The sequence below is a fragment of the Schistocerca cancellata genome, chromosome 3, assembly GCF_023864275.1.
Source record: "Schistocerca cancellata isolate TAMUIC-IGC-003103 chromosome 3, iqSchCanc2.1, whole genome shotgun sequence".
In the NCBI taxonomy this organism is placed as follows: Eukaryota; Metazoa; Arthropoda; class Insecta; order Orthoptera; family Acrididae; genus Schistocerca; species Schistocerca cancellata.
Genome location: NC_064628.1, coordinates 651,111,794 through 651,128,077, shown reverse-complemented (window position 1 = coordinate 651,128,077; position 16,284 = coordinate 651,111,794). Strand labels below are relative to the sequence as shown.

Sequence of the window (16,284 nt, the reverse complement as noted above, 5' to 3'; positions counted from 1 at the left end):
CCATCCCCGAGGTAGGATTCGAACCTGCGCCCGTAGCGGTCGCGCGGTTCCAGACTGAACCGCCGAGAACTGCTCGGCCACTCTGGCCGGCGCTTCAGTGTGGATGTGTAACTTCTTTTCCAATGTCGTTTACAAAAATTGTAACTTCTTTGGTAGTAAACGTCTGTTGATGGCCTTGTAAGCCGAAAACCGGTGAACACATTAAATTAATATTGTAGAGAAAAAGGAAACTAGAGCTTTTCGTTTATTATAATGTTATTACACCACGAACCAATGGAAGATTCAGATAACAATTACGATATACATTTGTAAACATTAATATGTTCGTTGCTACAAGACACTATACGTTCACTGACAGTTATGATGCGAACATTTGCACACTTCCATAAAAATGTAGCATGGTCAGTTAAACATGTTTAATGGACAATGACTACTAGTTAATTACTACAGTTCCTAAATGGCGGCAACCACCTGCATCGATGATACATTAGTGATGTTGAGTCTCATAAGGAAATGCAGTTTATATGTCTACGCAGAGAGAAGTGTCACGGTTATGGAGGTACACGGAAGTTTCCAGAGGAAGTAGGAGCAGATCTGATATGCGTAAAGGATCATATCAAACAGGGAAGTTACCACACTTTCCCGCTCTTGCCGTGAGTATAATAAGTAGTCGTAATGCAATAACAGCGGTGTTGCGTTGGGTTAAAATTTCACATTCACAGAGAGACTTGCAGAAGTTGTGCATTTCACTGCAGTGCGGTGCCCTGCAATAGCAGCCGTCTGGCATGGTAAAACAAGAGTCGAACGTGGACTCCTATTAAAGAATGCAAATGTAAGCATTATATAGTCTCTATGAAGAGTGTCAACTAATATTGATGTTAATTTACTGATAAACCAACGGAGGTCGGGTTTTGATTTATTTGACTAGTTTGCCTCACGAGAAATGAGCATCCCCAGACCTTCATTACCCAGTTGGCAACACGCTACAAGCGTGAAGCGTCGCTCGGTGCCATCGTCAACGAAAAGTGGTGTAAGTTGGATACATGGTGTATCTGTACAGTGTAAGTAGGCTGTTTAGGGTTTTTATGTTGGTAACGCCATGTAGCGCTCTATATGAAAATCAGTGACTGTGCTATGTGCAGTCTGTTGCGCAGTTGGAGGTGAGCCGCCAGTGGTGGATGTGGGGAGAGAGATGGCAGAATTTTAAGAGCGGACGATCTGGACGTGTGTGCGCCAGAAAGAGTAAATTTGTAATACTGCATATCATGAACTGATATATATATATACAGGGTGTTACAAAAAGGTACGGCCAAACTTTCAGGAAACATCCCTCACACACATATAAAGAAAAGATGTTATGTGGACATGTGTCCGGAAACGCTTAATTTCCATGTTAGAGCTCATTTTAGTTTGTTCTTCCACCTACGCTCAATGGAGAACGTTATCATGATTTCATACGGGATACTCTACCTGTGCTGCTAGAACATGTGCTTTTACAAGTACGACACAACATGTGGTTCATGCACGATGGAGCTCCTGCACATTTCAGTCGAAGTGTTCGTACGCTTCTCAACAACAGATTCGGTGACCGATGGATTGGTAGAGGCGGACCAATTCCATGGCCCCCACGCTCTCCTGACCTCAACCATCTTAAATTTCATTTATGGGGGCATTTGAAAGCTCTTGTCTACGCAACCACGGTACCAAATGTAGAGACTCTTCGTGCTCGTATTGTGGACGGCTGTGATACAATACGCCATTCTCCAGGGCTGCATCAGCGCATCAGGGATTTCATGCGACGGAGGGTGGATGCATGTATCCTCGCTAACGGAGGACATTTTGAACATTTCCTGTAACAAAGTGTTTGAAGTCACGCTGGTACGTTCTGTTGCTGTGTGTTTCCATTCCATGATTAATGTGATTTGAAGAGAAGTAATAAAATGAGCTCTAACATGGAAAGTAAGCGTTTCCGGACACATGTTCACATAACATATTTTCTTTCTTTGTGTGTGAGGAATGTTTCCTGAAAGTTTAGCCGTACCTTTTTGTAACACCCTGTATAATGACTTTTGAACACTATTAAAGTAAATACATTGTTTGTTCTTTATCAAAATCTTTCATTTGCTAACTATGCCTATCAGTAGTTAGAATCTTTTATTCAGCTGGCAGTATTGGCGCACGCTGTATTGCAGTAGTTTGAGTAACGAAGATTTTTGTGAGGTAGGTCATTCATGAAAGGTATAGGTTATTGTTAGTCAGGGCCATTCTTTTGTAGGGATTTTTGAAAGTCAGATTGTGTTGCGCTAAAAATATTGTGTGTCAGTTTAAGCACAGTCATTTACATTTTTCTAAGGGGACGTTTCAACAGTACTTACAACGGCAGCTGTGTCCCCTGCAGGCGGTTCTAGAGTTTGCTAAAACCGACGTGACACTTGGTGACAGTTCCTAATGATAATTAATAGAAACCCTCAGCTGCCGACAGGTGTTGTTGATATACCTCGATGGGGACTGCTGAAAATGTGTGCCTCGACCGGGACTCGAACCCGGGATCTCCTGCTTACATAGCAGACGCTCTATCCATCTGAGCCACCGAGGACACAAATGAACAGCGCGACTGTAGGGACTTATCCCTTGCACGCTTCCCGTGAGACCCACATTCCCAACTGTCTACAATCTACATACTTAATGTACCTAATAGATATTTGCCCATCTACTCATTACTCGCACACACTAAGGTGACGATTCCCGTAAGAGTTCGGGCAACCTGTGCGCATTCGCACAGACGAAGGTCAATGGCTGGGTAGCCTATCTTCATATATACAGTTCCTAATGTTGAAGGACGGGAAGGCAAATCAAAGTTGCACCACTAGCGAATACAGCCAAGCACTACATTCAGTGGTCTGTTATTTCTATACCTCGTGATGTAGACGGTTTGCATAGTGATCCCTGGACACTGATTATGAAAAAGTTGAATTGGGAACAACTTCAGAGTGAACTAGAACTCCTACCAACACTGAATGGTACGGTCAGTGTTGATCATAGGGAGGATGCTATATTTCGCTTCCTTCGGCTTGTGAAACCGCATTATGAAGTGAAATGTTTCATACAAAACTTGATACGCGGTCTACAATTATCATCAAGCATCTGATACAGACATGTAAATTTCGTTACAAAAAAAGCAGTAAGCTTGAAATTGAGAGGAGCCGGTCGTTCACGCATATCTCCCTCCGCCCGCTGCGCCTGATGTTACACAGACTGCGAAACACAGCTCACAGCACGGCTGCCAGGGCGACGTAGCGCTGATGACATCATTGGCTGCGGGACAGCGCAACCCGGCAAGAATTCACGTGGGAGCAGTGGTTCTGCCCGTACAGGCGGGCCTGAATTGGCGATGCATTCGCCACGTGGCGCTGCAGTCATGCCCGGAACACAACCTTGACAAACGGCTGAGCCTGCAAAACGTGGTTTATACGATGTAATAAAGTAATTTGTCATTTACCTTGTGTCCAACATTGCAAATTAGACAAATATGTAGACTTATGGGGTCAAGACACTAAACGCCGTGGTATCGATAGCTACGATTCCACGGCGTAGGTTCAACTTCTTAAGTTGGCACTACGACAGACACCGACGACAGCGCCCTCTAGCCGGCGCTGTGGAGCTCTACGAGCTTCGCTCCAGATTCAGCCCATTTCATCAAGAGCAGACGGCCTGGAAACATTGCTTCAACTTCAGAGGGTGTTGGCTTGCTATTGAGACTTTGTACTACTTACGACGGGAATACGGTTTCGCACCTACGTGCGCATCATTGCAAAGTTATGTAACCATTTATTAACTTGTTTTCGCCTATAGTAAACATCTATAATTTTACACGCAGTACTGAAGTGTTTTACCTCTCATGTTCGTATTCGCTTTCGTCATTCGGCCAACCTTTCAGTTTTCAGGAGCAGACCCACGCGCCGCCTTCCAGGCGGGATACAAAAAACGCCACTAACACTTTGGATATGGCCTGACGCCTCACTGAAATGCTAACAATATAATGATCGGAGAGCCTGCAGTTGGTATTCTTAAGCTTGATGAAGCATATAGTCGATCAGATAATGATGTACGCGATTTCGTAATTCGCAGACCTGGTTTTATTAAATATGAAATTTTCCCGATGCCGCTAATGACTTTTCGAGTCAGTTGTATCTGGATCAAGGTTCCCTACTCCAAACTGATAAACCGATTCTCCTTCTCCACCAGCTCTGAAAGCTTTTAATCTCATCATCGAGACATACTTTGTGTTTATGTACCATAACTCATACCAGTTACCATGTTTAAGACACATAGCGTACATTAAAAGTTCCCCTCTTACAATTTAAAGTTACTAAATGAATCTTAAACATTATAGAAATTGAGCACATATTTACAAACGTTACAAAAATTTCAGTGTGAGTGGCTCGTCTTCCCACGACGGGGTTCATTATGTCTGTGCAATCCTTGCCTTGTGAAATCCCTCTGAAGTTCTGTAAATATTGTTACTGGCAGCGTTTATCATCTGATTCCTAACGATGTCATACATGAAGCACGGGAATAACTTTCCTGAGACTAAAGGAATATTGTCTGCTCTGACAATCTCCATATCACAGTTGCACCAGGCAGCTGTGCACGGAAAGTCAAGCGGCCCACCAGACACAATAGTCACATCAAATGTAATCGCAATTGCGAACAAAGACTACCATCAACTCTAGAATGGAATGATGACAATGAAAATTTGTACCGGATCGGGACTCGAACCCGAATTTCCCGTTTATTGCGAGCGGTCATCTTACCTTCTGGCTATCTGTGCAAGACTCACGGCCACATCCAAACTTCCATATGTCGTCAGTCGTGCATCTAAGACCTGGACTCGTACATCCACAGTGTATATTAACGTGCAGGTTAGACGTTGTACTTGAAAGTCTCTCGCCCGGTATCGGCAGATAAATACGAGGCGTGTTTTTTAAGTAACGTCTGTTTTGTTGTAGACGCTAGTAGTTCGTGCGCATACCGCAACGAGCGCGTGCGTCGTGTACCGGCATGCCTCGGGAACAACAGTGCTCAGTTTCAGCTCTGTAGCTAACCTGTACGGTTCTGTTCTGTGCTTTCAAAACGTTTAAGACTATCAACTCGCCCGCCGCGTGTGAGGTTCGCCCAGTGATACGGTTTTTGTCAGAAAGGAACCTGTCTGCTGCAGAAATTCATCGACAGATTTGCGAAGTGTACGGTGATACTGTTATGAGTGAAAGCAAAGTGCGTAAGTGGATACGAGAATTCAAAGATGGCTGTGACAACGTCCATGATGAGGGCCGCTCCGGTCGCCCTTCTTTGATTACAGACTATTTGGTGGCTTCAGTTGTAGCGTGAGGATTCGTGAGAACACGCACTTCACAATAACAGGTCTCTCAAACGAATTTCCTGACGTGTCGAGATCAGTGCTTTAGAACACCTAAAATTGTCCTCCCATTGGGTCCTGAAACTTCTAACAGAGGACCACAAAAACCAAAGATTTGAGTGTGCGATGAAGTTCTTGACTCGTTATCACGAAGAAGGTGACGGCTTACTGAGTCAGATCGTAACTGGAGACGAAACATGGGTTTCGCATATAACGCCCGAATAGAAGCAACAGAGCATGGTATAGAGACACACACACACTCGCCTGTAAAGGTGAAGGCAAAACAGACTCGGTCCCAGCGCACAATCATGGCGTCGGTCTTTTGGGATAGGCATGGTGTGTTGTTGGTCGAATTCATGCAACGAGGAACAAGCTATCAATGCAGAAGCATACTGCCAAATCATGAGAAACCTACTCAGAGCGATTGAAAACAAAAGACGCGGCATGCTGACAAAGAGAATTGTCCTTCTCCATGACAATGCAAGACCTCACACTGCAGGTCAGACCCGCGATTTATTGGACAGTTTTTGGCTGGGAAGTTTTAGACCACCTACCCTCCAGACTTGATCTTGCGCCGAGCGATTACCATCTTTTCCTCCACCTCAAACACTACCTCACTGGCAACCGTTACGATGATGACGACGACGTGAAAACGGCAGTGAACTCTTGGTTATCGAAGCAGGCTGCAAGTTTTTATGAAGAGGGTATTTTAAAATTGGTTGAGAGGTATGATACGTGTTTCAACAAACTTGGCAACTATGTCGAAAAACAGAGAGAAGTATATACTTTCTGAAAATAAATTTAATTTTTTGAAATTTTCTTTCATTGTATACTTATGTTCAAACGGACCGTACTTAAAAAAAACACGCCTCGTACGATATTGCAGTGCCTGTGTTATTCTGATTACGATGAAAAGTTCCCAAAGGAACAAGCACTGTGGCGACCACAGCTGTTACGAAACATATGAAATTTGTGCTGGACAGGCCGTAGACGCTTGGTTGACAACACATGCAAGTTTGGGTGTGGGCGCGAATCGTGCACGGACAGCCAAATGGTAGCCGGCACGGTAGCTCAGAGTGTTCGGTCAGAGAGTTAACTGCCCTCTCTAATAAAGAAACTGAGTAACTGCATCAACGATGAACTTGAACGGGTGTCATGCGACGTCCGCCTTGAACAAATGCAACGACGGATAACGGACAAAATTAGATTAAAAAGGAAAAAAAATTGTAAGGCGACAACTCTCGACACGCAGGAAATCTTTGTTCGAGTCCGGTCCGGCACTAATTTTCATTGTTGTCATTCCATTCTACAGCTGATGATAATCCTTATTTACAATAGCGAATTCATTTGATGTATTTCGTAGCGGCTATGGTCGCCACAGTGCCTGTTACTTTGGACATGCATGCATATCCAAAGGAACGTTGCGTCGTAATCAGAATAACACAGGCCCTGCAACATGTCACTTGTTCTCACGATGCTGCTCTGCCTTTGCCTCGGGTTTGATCTTTACTACTGTCCTATGTCCAATTTTTTGTATCGCTCTCCGGTTCGATTTCAGGAAACAAAAAAGGAAGAACGCGTTTGGCGACACCGTCTCTGGCGGGCCACTTGAATTTGGGTAACGGCCTGATTGACTAACTTCAATGCTCATTAACTTGGAAGAGGCGCAACATATGGAATTTTTTCTGAACAATTGTTTCTCAGCACAACATACCACACAACAGTCTAACAAACTTTTCACACTGCTTCGGACCATTCTGCATAAATTTCTCAAACTTGCTTCTTTTGCATGAAAATGGCGTCCGACAGATGGAGTTTAAAGAAGAAATCACGAAGTCTGTTTCCAGTGATTAGTATATGCCACATGTCTTCATTACATTAGATATATAAACATCGTGGATGCTTGTTTTCATGGAGTTAATTAAGCATAGTACTTTGCAAACTTGTTGCTCAAAGGATAAAACAAATATTGAAACAGAGTCGGTGTAAAGTAATTTACTAACAGAGACTTTTCAGTTAAGATGATTTACAGAGCTGCTTAGTAATGTGATGATTAAAGTCTGAAGTCAGTCACTCAAGAGAGTCTTCAAAGAACAATTAATGGTTACAGTGTGGATAATGAGCGATGTTGATCACGACTGAGCACGTACAGAAGGCGGCTGCGCTACTTATGGGCAATTTGTTAATTAGTGGTACAATTACGACTCTAATGGTTGAAGAACGGCAGACTCTGCGGAAAAGTCGTTGGTGGCGAGGCGAATTGCGGCCAATATATTATGTTCGACGACCGTTAAGGTACAGTCATATAGTGTAAATTATTGTGGCATCAGTTAGGCATTGCAGTTGCAACTTTGCAATATACTTGACAAGGATTCGTTTTGAACAATCCATCTCAAATGAAGAATAATATTAATATGTATAAGTACGACAGAAGAAAAACTGACCTAAAAACTGCTAGTGGCTAGGAATAAGTTCGATATAAAAATACAATAATCTTTGATCTGCCCAATGCTATAAAATATCTGAAGGTAGCAAAGCAAATTTTAAACGTAATCTGAAATAATTATTTCAGAAAGATTCACATTTTGCATACGAATATCTAATTGATAATTGGTTCAAATGGCTCTGAGCACTATGGGACTTAACAACTGAGGTCATCAGTCCCCTAGAACTTAGAACTACTTAAAACTAACTAACCTAAGGACATCACACACATCCATGCAGGATTCGAACCTGCGACCGTAGCGGTCGCTGGGTTCCAGACTGAAGCACCTAGAACCACTTGGGCACAGAGGCCGGCATTGATCATTGCTAGTATGTGTTACACAGTAGATAAATTTATTTGTCGTTAAATTTGTGTTTTACTTGGAACTTGAGTAGTGACAAAGATCGACACGTTCATTTCTGTTAAGCTTAAATCACTGTGCCATTTAGCACCCTGTTACTGACTATCACTGAACCATAGGCACCAACATATCATACGTACATAAAGTAAGCTGACCCGTTCCACATCCTTTCGCTAGAAACCTTGTTAATGATGTATTGAATATGGAACTAAATAAACATGACATCAAGCAACCATATGGATATATACAGACACGATGTCTTTTTTTACGCGACACAGTAGGAATTCTTCAATATGGACTGACGCAGTGTAAATTACAAAGCCACTCTTGGAGCTGCATAGCGCTCCCGCAAGAACAGAAATCCTAACCATAGCGAGGTACCTGCAGATGTCGTGTTTCTTGATTTTCGGAAATCCTTCGATAAAGTTACAATTACTCTTCTAGTGAACAAGAAACCTGCTTTCGGAATAGAGACACATATATGCGATTTGTTCAAAAGTAGTGGGCGGTATGCCTCAAAGGAGTGTGATGGAACCACTATATTCATTGTATGACACGACATTTCTCTGAGATTCTTCGCCGACGACGCAGCTGTAAACTAATATATACTTAATTTTTTTTTATAAAATGAAGAGAGACTAGAAGTTGTTCAACATTTGGTGAAAATATTAGCAGTTGACTGTCAACATAAATAAAAGTGATGCATGAAAATAAAGAAAAAAGACCGGATGTTTTTGGCTATATGACAAAGAGGTAGCTACTAGAATCAGTCACGGCAGTCAAGTACGTGGGAGTATGGAGCGACGGAAGGTGCACGGCCGCATAAATCTAAGTTTGAGGAAGGCAGGTGCGAGAATAAAAATTTCCAGCAGAGTCCTAATGGAGTGTAATCTATCCACGGAGGAAGCTGGGTACAAAAGCCTCGTACGATCAATTCTTGAATGCTGTTGTTAGGTCTGGGGCTCTTCTTAAGTTCGATCAAAGTAGAGAAGATTTTTCGTCACACTTCTCTTCGCCAGTCGAAGTGCTTTACAGAAATGTCCAACAAAGTACAATGGGAGACACTATATGAGAAGTCCTATGCATCGGCGAGAGCCTGAAACATTCCTTACGTCTTGTCCTTGGCGCTTCCGTAGCGTTGTATGAAGTCCTATTTGCGGACGCGATCATAATCATCGCAGTCATAGCGAGGTGCGGCATGCGATACGCAGGTTTAGTCGAAAACCTTTATTTGGCAGACTCTAATGAATCATCTGGACTGATACATTAGTTTTTTTTAATGTACCTCTCATTCCATGCCGCAAGAGGTAGATCTGGCTACTCGAATAGTGACCCAAGAAGAGCCAGGAATTTTTCATCCAAGTACCGGGAGAGCTGGCAATGGGGAAGAGAAATTTCGATTAGGAATACGTCGCAGGGGGATTTGTGGTTGTAGCGTTTGATTTAAAACCAAGATACACCTCCTGGAAACCTTCGCCTCAACCGGGATCTGGGAATTGTACTACCCGACAAAAAGACTGTAGTACCCAGAAGATACGGTTGGGTGTCAAAGTAACTTCGTAGACGTACACACCGTCGACGGGTATGTAAATGACTGAAGTTGCAGTTTTTAATGCCTGGTAGAAAAGCCACCATATGATGAGTGATCACTGTGAACGACACGGACATGCAGCGACTCGTTTGAGACATCGTTATCGGCACCCGACAGACTTAAAAAAGCTTCATTTTCGGTCTCCATCTAGGTGGCTGGTCGAATTGCGCAGCATTCATATTTGTGGGGCATTCGGATGTGACTGTGGTCCTAATTTCTAGTGCTTGGAGACGTGAGGATACGCGTACTCATTGTAAAGCTTCCGATCGACTATGTCTGATCACCACAAGGGCGGATCGCCATATTGTACACCAAGCAAATCGCAACCCCTTCATACTTTACGTCTGCTATCCGAGAGGCCCTCCGCTGTGGCCGAGCGGTTCTGGGTGCTTCAGTTCGGAACCGCGCTGCTGCTACGGTCGCAGGTTCGAATCCTGCCTCGGGCGTGGATGCGTGTGGTTTCCTTAGGCTAGTTAGGTTTAAGTATTTCTAAGTCTAGGAGACTGACGACCTCAGATGTTAAGTCCCATAGTGCTTGGAGCCATTTGAACCATTTGAGCTATCCGATAACAAATAACTGACTCTCGCAACACGCTGTGTCATCCTGCGCCAATGGTCGGAGACCAGGAGCAGCCGAACTAGGGAACTACCGTTCTCTGCGTAGGCTGTCGTTAACAGCACAACACAAACGGTTGTGTTTGGAGTGGCGCTGTGACCGGCAATTACTGACTGCTGATGAACGACGTTGCATTGTGTTCAGCGATGAATCCCGTTTCCGAACTGTCTCGTATGACCTCGTCGCCGATTATAGCGACGACCTTGTTTGGAGAGCATAGCGGTGTTACTCCTGTTGATGTGGGGAGCCATTGGGTACGACTTCAGAACACGGCTAGTAGTGACTGAGGGAAGTCCGATGTGCTATGGTAAGTTCGGGCATCGTGTGTCCTCATACTTACATTACCTCTCATGCGACAGTGTGTGCCATTTCTCAAGAGAACAATGCTCGTCCACACATGGCACGTGTCTCTATGAAGTGTATGCTTTATGTCGAGGTTCTGTTGAGGCCAGAAAGATCCCCAGATCGGTCCCCGATAGATCACGTAAGGGACCAGCCTGGACGTCAACCCCGTCCCAGTGACAGTTTCCGCGATATCTAGGGCCAATTACAACTGTCGTGGCCGGGCTTGCCTCAGGAGACACAACGGCTTTATGACACCCTTCCCAACTAAATCAGTGCTGGGACCCAACCCATGTCATACGGGATGCAACATCACACTGATACGTGGGCTCACGTTACCAAGTTCGTAAATTTGCAGAATGAGATTTTCACTCTGCAGCGGAGTGTGCGCTGATTTAATCTGCCAGGAAGTTTCGTAAATTTGACTCAATTTTTTAATCACTGCAGAAGTGCAGTTTCATTCAGTTTCCTCCTCTCCTTTTGAGTCCTTCACTCATTTGTCAGGTAGCGTGTTTCCATTTCAGTTCGGGGACGATTTGTCCCAGACAACAGATATGAAGCCTAATGCATGTGAATGCCTATTTGTTTATCAATACACGTAATAAAGAAAAGACTTGCTCGACATGCGAAGTGTACTTACGTCATCTCCGAGAACACTTATACAGTGTTAAATATCTCTCAATGTGGATCACTAACCTAGTCATTACCCTTGAGCCAGCGTACAGTCCACATGGGAAGGTTATACAGTCCATAAGCCAGCGCAGTACGCCTTGACTACAAGGAAGGTTATAGAAAGTCCAAATTATCATCGAAACCCAAAGATACCGGAAACCCACCCTTGTATCTACAATAGCTCACAGGCCCAGTCAGGAGTGGTATGTTACTAGTCTTACTCTTAAAATTCCACCCACGTTTCACTACGAGAAAAATGTTACTTCTAACATATATATGTCGCTTATTGAAAACAAGGGAAAAGTAAGAGAAATTCTGACGTATGCAGAGGGGTGCTCACTGGCTTCTTTTTACTGTATGTTTCAATTTGAACTTATTTCACACTATCACGATTTCAGCTTTATCACCATTATCGTGTGCAAAGGTGCGACGTCCGAATGTCTCAATGACATGTCATGGTCAAAATATTACAACATATCTCTGGTCATATACACAGCTTGTCCTATTACAGGATGTGAGCACGAATTAAAAAAGATATTGCGACAGATATTCTGTACATTTTGTGATCTTTTACGTTTGAACTTAATAATGGATGTAAACCTGAAATCTTACATAAACGAAAATTAAAATGTACAAACAAATAGAGTAAATTTCATTCAACAAGTATGACATTACTGTTGTCCTCCGAAGAAGGAAAGATCACTGTCTTTGTTTCTGGACACTGTCCGCGAATGGAATAGGTAGGATCTCCATGTAGCTTCAGCCAAACAATCCACGGTGGCTTGCAGAGCACTGTTGTGGATCTAGAATAGAGAGTATTTACTATCAAAAACAGTCTTGATCACAATTTATTTATTACGGTAACCGGTTTCGACCACTACTTCCAGCAGAAGGGTGTGATTCTCCAGCAGAAGGAGGTCCTTACTCATTGGTCTGAAGATGACCACAGTAGTGGTCGAAACCGGTCACCAATGTAAATAAATTGTGATCAAGACTGTTTTTGATAGTAAATATTTGTAACACTTTGATCACTGTTCACTCCCACAATGAATTCAAAAGTAATTAGAATAGAGAGTGTTAAACAAGATGCGTTTGTTTTGAGTACGGATATACAAGCTGGTCTAGATGAGGCGCCTTTAGAAGTTGTGACCGTTGGCTCGGTTCCCGTGGGACACGGAGGCGGACATTGTACGACAGGCATCGGAGGGGCCCGGGGCGCGTCGGCGACCGCAGGAAATTCGACACGCGCCCAAGGATGGCCCTGGGCGGCCTGTGGCAGTCGCTTCCCACGTCCCAGTCTGACAAGCTACTCACATGCTAGGCGAGATCAGGTATTGCTACAGCCGGCGTCTCCCAGCGACACAGCGAAGGCGATCGCCCTTGTCTGCTGTGATGAGGGACAGGTGCGGCTCAAGGACTGCGACGTGCTAAGACCGTAGGCTACCAGGAGCCTTTGACAGCTGCCAGGAGCGACTGTGATATTGGAGCCTCCTTTCCTCTTAGGGTCAAGTCAGAAAGTCGTATGGCATGAATAGCTGGGAGACACCGAAGGGCAGGCTCAGCAGCCTAACTGAAAAGGTTTTTCCCATCTTACGCACCAGGAGGCACCTTCACGAAGTATTACAATCGTGTGGGTAAGTGTATCTGCTAAGTGTAGCTGATTGTGATGCGAGTGTGTGGAATGTAGTGTCATGTTCGTGTTGACGAAAAAAGGGAGAGGATGAAACCTGGTGCTGACTACTCCTGTCGAAGAGCACTAAGAGGGCTGTCGAGCTTAACGGCCCCATCCGAAAGACGGATCACCATCACCAGCGTTGGATGCCCTCAGTTCATGAAACACTTCGGGGAGGTTTGGAAATTGGTCCAGGACATTGGCGGAAAGACTGCTGGTGAGGGTCTTTATGCCATCACTCCTCCTATCCCATCTGCCGTAAAGGCAAAGGAAAAATAGTCAACAGCACTTGGCATTCCGGACGCTCACCCATCCAACTAATGGCTACACCCGAAGGTGCTTAGCTTCGGCTTTTTGTTTTGGCTTTGTTTTAGGGTGCAAAAACAACTGTCATAAACGCCCATGTGATAACCTTGGAATACCAATAAGTAAAAGGAGTTAAAATCGACTATACGTTAAGCCCAATCGACGGAAGGAAAGAGAGCTAGAAACAAGGACTTCCCCTTCCAGAAAGGTCCATAAAATACGTCTTAGAGACAGCGGAGGTCCCGAACCAAAGATTAAATGTCCTTAGTCATATTACTACGACGGATAAAGAGTAAAACGCGGTCGACAGCCCGCGGGTCGTTCTCTAAAACGGCCGATAACTCAGCCGGCAAGCATACACTGGAACGTTCGCGGCTATAAGAAGGGCATTGGGTCAGAGAATGGCGAGCCGTCAAAAATTGATGACAATGAGCACGTAGTGGTGGGGGATCACCACTTAACAAATGGCGATGGCTGAGGGACAATGCCCAATATGCAACATAGCTAAGATGATCGGCCAGGCCGTTGGGAGAAGTTTAATTCCCCGGAGCTTGTTCCCATGAACAGGGGGCCAGTGGTGATGCCAAAGTGACACTGTCTGCCGACCGACGGCAACACGGAGGGTGATTCCGTGACGGAGTTACAAATTTTCAGGGACGACGGAGAAGGCTAATGTATCAACTTGAATTCAGGGACTCCGGTCCGGAAACGACCAAGTCGAAAGTTATAAGCGAAAATTTTTCTGATACCTCTGACGGTGGGATCACCTGCCGATACTGTTGTTGCGAAGATGTAGGGTAGGCAACTTTCAGAGTTGGTAGAATGGACCAAAACAATAAACATGGGAACCAAAATACATACTTTAAGAGTTATGAGCATTTGTTCATCTTCGACACTGAGAAAAATTTCTTCTGTTGCAAGTTGTTTGGTTTCCCTATTTTTGGATGAGGTAGTGTAGACCAGAACAAAAAACAAAAGTTCAGTAAACATGGGATTTAAGGAGCATACTTTAAGAGCTATCAGCACTTGTTGAGTAGAAGAGTTGTGTTCCACAGCGGCGAAGATGGGTAACTGCTCATAGCCCTTTAAGGCACGGATTTTAGGGCCCATATTTCCTAGACACTTTTTCTTGTTTTGTCCACACTACTTCCTCAAAAAACATGCCAACCGTAGAGCATGCTGTAGAAGAAATGCGTGTCACGACCTGGAAGATAAACAAGTGCTCATAGCTCTTAAGGTTTGTTTTTTGTTTTGGTCCACATCACCGCTGAAAGTTGCCTGCACTACAGTCTTCGCAACAAGAGTACCGGTACATTTATTCCACTGTCAGAGAGCTTATAATTTTCGATACGGTAGTTTCCGTACCAGGGTCGCATACGTCACATTGACACATTTACGCTTCTCCATCATCCGCGAAAGTTAGTAACAACACCAGGAAATCATGCTGTATAGATAGAAGAAGTACGAAAAGAAGATGTATTGCTCTCGGTGTCAAAGCCAGGTCATGTTTGAATTAAAACTCGAGCTTTTCGAAGACATTCACCATCTTTGTCGTCAGTAGCTCAGTTGCCTGGAACGAAGAGTGCGTCTCATAAATTGGATCCCAACTGACGTCATCACTCCATTAAAGACGCCTCCTGAATACTCAGAAAGATTTATACTTGGATATTTCCTCGAAAAGCTCTGAGGCCATCTGCTAATGGAGTCAGGTATATTTAACTTGGCGCTGGATGGAGAATTAGACGCGAGAAATTGTAGGAGCAGAGGTTGCTTGAAAAAAGCAAAAGCTGTTCATTGAGGGTGTTGAATGCAATAATAAAATTCTGATGATAAAATAAGAACAAAGGGGAAAGACAGACGATGATGCTGATTTAATATTGTGAGCTAATTCCGGGAGAGTCAGACAATGGATTATCGAATATGCTTACCTGTGTTCACAGTATAGCAACTACTATCTTCGTTTAAATTCCTGCTGTTTTCCCTAATCACTGAAGGTGATTGCCAGTATTGTTCCTTCAGCAAGGATGCCGTCACTTTTGCCTACGCTCTCGTCGAAAGCAAGCGAGGCAACACTCTGTATTCGCTGAATGGAACTATCGTTGTGAGACTACATAGAGATTAATTTCTATCAACATTTCACAGGATCAGATTTCTACGGAATGACTGAATAGCTAAATATTTCTATCGTCGTTTGCTGGATCCTACGTTTGGCCAGCAAAGTTTAAAACACGTCGCTACATAGTTCTCAGCGCGGCAGGGCTGGATTGCTTAAGAACCAATCACCATAATCTGTGTTCCGAGGCCCGACACGAAATATAGTTTCTGTCATCGGTAATCTTACACCACAGTTGGCTGACGTATACGACCGGCAAGAAGGGAAACAGTTAAGCGTATGTTATCGCGTACTGTCCGTTTGTTTTGACTGCAGGCAGTGACATTAATGAACCGACTATCGTCGTGCGGACCTCATGTTGTGACAGCAAGCGTGACGTACGTGTAGCTCCACAACGTCCCGTAGCGTTGCTTCCGACTACCTCGACAACTGAAATTTCCACCGCACGCATAGCGTAGCCAATCGTTGCAATGCATTAATGTCGTTACAGTAGTGATTCCACATAGAGCAAGAAGTTGCATTTACATAGCCCGATATATGTGAGTTTATTCTGTTGAAGACATGAGGGGGAATATATTCTACCGCAGCTACGCAAGTCATCTGATGCTACACTCTTTCAGTCACATTAGTTTCCATTCCAAGCTGATAAAATCACATCGTACTACAGCCTTTTAAAATCCTTTTATTCTAATTATGCACTTCGGTGAATA

General features: G+C 44.1%; 1 protein-coding gene and 1 non-coding gene across 2 annotated transcripts in view; both read right to left on the bottom strand.

Annotated features, from left to right (window-relative positions):
- Window positions 1–16,284, bottom strand: part of LOC126175608 (uncharacterized) — a 331,979-nt gene that overhangs the window by 271,005 nt on the left and 44,690 nt on the right. The gene's annotated exons all lie outside the window — the stretch shown is intronic.
- Trnat-ugu (transfer RNA threonine (anticodon UGU)) lies at window positions 2,523–2,596 on the bottom strand. The gene has a single exon. It is a non-coding gene; the product is annotated as a tRNA-Thr (tRNA).